Genomic DNA, 4,257 nt, shown 5'->3' on the forward strand with positions numbered 1-4,257 from the left:
TTTGTTTACTTATTTATGAAGCACTATAGAATATGATTTGTGATATTACATTGGTTTAGTTTTGGTATCATCAGTACTTAGCTCAGTTACCATTATTAGTACAGGATCCGTTGTTTCCACCGGACAATCGTGTGTGTTGACCGTGTTAGACAACAATGTCCTGTTTTCTTGGGTGTAACTGTCGCCGCCGAACACGGTCCGTCGTCCGGTGAAAATTACGGACGTGTACAATCGGCCGAAAACTGTGATTTCTCTAAAACCTAAATAAGTTATATAGCTTTTGTCATAGTGATTCCAGTGAATCTACCCCCATTTCGATCTGTAACCAAATATTTTTGCAATGACAGTACCCTTGTACATTTTGGACCTATAGTTCGTGTCATTTTCGTGACACGAACGGTCTGGTTTAGTGGGTAGTGACCCTGCCTATGAAGCCGATAGTCCTGGGTTCGAATCCCGGTAAGGGCATTTATTGGGTCATGGATGTTTTCTATGTATTAAAATGTTTGTATATTACATTGTCCGAATACCCACAACTCCAGCCTTCTTGGCTTACCGTGGGACTTAGTCAATTTGTGTAAAAATGTCCCTATAATAATATGTATTTACTTATTTATTTATCCACGATGACGCGCGGATTTGTCAAATCTAATTCTTAACAACATGACAATATGAATCAAGGCAGGCGGCTTCGTGAATGACACATGACCCCTTACGCTTTAGGTGTAAATATCTAAAAAAACATGGTATTCTGAACTTTATTGTAAGTGCATTAGGGCCATTACACACAGCTTTTTTTGCCACGAAGCAGTTTGCGTTTGTCGCGATACAAACGCGCGTTTGAATCGATACACGCGCGCATGCCATGCGCATCTTTTTACGGCAAATCGACGCAAACGCGCGTCGACGGCGCTAAAAATACTCGTAAGCTCTAAAAAGAACGTAGATGTGCAAAGGTTTACAAAGCTGCGTCTGACTCGCGTCGCGTGTAGGTATATAGATACAAACACGCGTTAAAAAACGCAGTGTGCATAGGCCCTAGGGTCTTGTTCAATGAACGATTATCACATGTATCAGATATTGGAGGAAAATGAAAATCTAGTCGTATGGCCAAGAACAGAATGCTGATAACTTGTTCAATAGTGATATTTGAAATAATCCTTTGTACCTACGAGTATGTTCCCCGGTTGTTTCTATTGGTGCTGTAAATAAAAGTTATTTATAATTATAAAAATGTTTTAATTTTTGTTTTTACCTGAGCAAATTAGAACTTATGTTTAAAAATACCTTTTTATTTTTTACCCGACATACTACCCGTTCGCTACAAGTTACCTCCCGTCCCGCTTCCCCGCGCCACGCCCCCTCTGACGCCTTGTCCACTCTGCCACCACAGCTTTAACCCTTTTCCAGGCATAGTACGATTTATCGGCCACATACGCGCCATTAGAATTCCAACTTTAGTATTCCGATTTAAGGTTCAAATTAGATTGCACTTTCGGAAAATGAGAAATTGCCATCAAATGAATCATCAAAGCTGGATTAATTGGAAAATATTTGTTTTTTTTTGGGAAATCCTTGTAGATTAGTGCGGCCTGGAAAAGGGTTAAAACTACTTTTTTATTACAGTTGCTCAAAAAGTGCTAATTTACGTAGCGGTTTAGCGTGCGGAAAGTTGGATTTCGCGAACTAGTGCTTTTCACTTTTCCAATTTTTTTAAATGTATACTTTTTCTAATTCATGACTACTTATTGATTAGTGTTAAAATTAGTTTCATTTAAAAGTCGTAATGAACATAATAACCTACTGTTCAGTGCCGGATTAAGATATTTTGATGCCCTAAGCATTTCTAGACCATGGTGCCCCCTTATCAAGATTACATCGAATTTTCTTGGTAAATTGAGTGACTTATTGCCGCATAGTAGAGAGAGAATATAATTTTCAATCCGTTCCATTATTTTATCACGGAAATTGACAGTGCTGCAGCAGTCATGTTGCAACAGTAGGTAATACTGCTGCAGTCGCCATGATAAATGTCACCTTTATCAAAGCTGACCTAAACGAAATAACCGAAATTATCTATCTGTCATTGTGTGCTTTATACTATGCGATTAAAATTAAAACCTGCTTTGGTTCACAAGGTCCTCGTAGCGTAACATGACTTATTCACCTGCCCAAGAGTAACCCGATAGTTTTTAACAGTGTATTTTGATTATAATAAGAGCAGACTTTGGAATAAACAATGGTCAAGTGTAAGCAAATTCGAAGACCGTGCTTCGCATAAGGCCGGAGACCGATCCTACCAATGTCGCAAGTGTAAGCGAAGACGTAGGACGTAGGCCGTGCTCTGCACAGGGGTTTTGCAACCTCAAGAGCTTTCCTGCGAAGCTTATTCATGTGAGGGCAAAGGCCCAGCTTCAGTAGGGGCTTAGCTCTGACAAGTTTTAAGGAATTAATTCTTAGCAAGCTGGAAATCGTTTTCCTACTTCCCTTTGGTCCTAAATGCGTGTAATCCAAGTTTGCTCCATCCCAGGAGGTGTACCTTCAGTGCTTCGAGTGGTTTGGCAATCCAAGGAAAAAAATATCTTTTAAGGATCTCTTAGCAACAACAACAAATCGTTCTTGAAGAAAGTATTGAGATAAAAATGTACGCACACCTCCTGGTATTGAGCAAACTCGGATTACACGCATTTAGGACCAAATGAAAGTATTAAAACGATTTCCAGCTTGCTGGGAATTATTTCCTCAAAACAATATTGTTGATCTAATTTGATTGACCTAAGTCGTGAAAGTTTAAATCAGTGTTTTTAAAGGCAAAGTCTAAGGTTTTTATAAGGCTGACGCGGAGCGTTCGATCGGCGCGTGCGAATGACGCCAAAGGTCGAGCTGGAAGAAAGCAGAGCTTGGAATTGACCAATGGCGAGATGGGAATGGCTGAACGTCCGGAGCGTGTTCATAAAATACAACCAGTGGTGAAGTGTGAGCAAGGCAGAGCAGGGCCCAGCTGCGAGAGAGGAAAGCTTGGAATTGGATCCATGGGCAAGTGAAAATGAGGCAGAAGATCGACTTTTGCGTAAAGTATAAGGCCTACTAGCCTAGCGTATAAGACCTAACGCCGAACTGCAAAAGAGTGGCTTCAAAACGAACATATCACGGTTCTCCTACTACTCGGCCTTTGGCTAAACTCGAAAGTACGACTTGATAAGATGCTTTTGGTTTTCGGAATTCGCGGGGCCCTTTATTTTGACAATTAGGTCGTAGGATCGCGGCTCTGCAACAACTCAGCCTAGCTGACAAATCTGGCGTGCAAGAGAGTTGTCGTTGAGAGTACGTCGAAAAAATCGGCTGGCCATGGTAAGATTTTTGGCCATGAGCTTTGGAGGCCTCCGCGTAAGGCGTAAGCCTACGTTGGAGACGTGCTTTCGTGTCCTAACTCTCTTACTTTTACGACCCTTCGTTATTAGATGGGTACTTGCACACGTATCATGAAGTTTCATGTACATACTCCACTACGACTACGATGCTGATGCAACCTGCACGTTTTTTTTTCCTCCGATTTTGGTGCCCCCCTTAGACGTGGTGCCCTAAGCAAGTGCTTATTTTGCTTAAGGGTTAATCCGGCACTGCTACTGTTAATGTAAGAATAATAAAATTATAACAAACCAGCTTGAAAAAAGGAATTATATGCCAAAAAATACCCGTAATCGGGTAAGTTTTTTTATATATTATTACCATTTTAAGGTTCTAAGGGTGTGAGGATGAACACCTCCTAGTGAGTATTATATTCTTTAATTAACACCCTTTAATTTTCAAAAGAATCAATGAATATCTCATGAATACATACGCCATCGCCATAACACCTATACACTAGGTAAACGTGTTTTGCTCTCCTATTGTTTTTCAGTGGCGGATCGTTCAAAGAACTCGATTCCCACCGGCTTGTCTAAACTTCAGCCCGTTGAGTACTTTCACGATCGGTTTATGGAGAAAAGGAAAGCAAAATTAGCTCCGGGTTCCCTACGAATGTTTGTGACGCGCCGCCACTGTTGTTTTTAGTTATTATTAGCCAGGTCCACACAGGGCGAGCATACGCGCGAGGTAATTTCCTCACGCACAATACGGCCAGTGTAGACGTGCCTCGGCTGAGGCGGCGCGCGCGTTTTCCGAGCATGCCGCATTAAAATTAAAAAAAAAAAATTAAAGTGTGAACCCGGCTATTGACGTTAAAAGAGTTAAGGGGGTTAAATGAACAAATAACTA

The sequence above is a fragment of the Cydia pomonella genome, chromosome 20 (assembly GCF_033807575.1).
Source record: "Cydia pomonella isolate Wapato2018A chromosome 20, ilCydPomo1, whole genome shotgun sequence".
NCBI classification, from domain to species: Eukaryota; Metazoa; Arthropoda; class Insecta; order Lepidoptera; family Tortricidae; genus Cydia; species Cydia pomonella.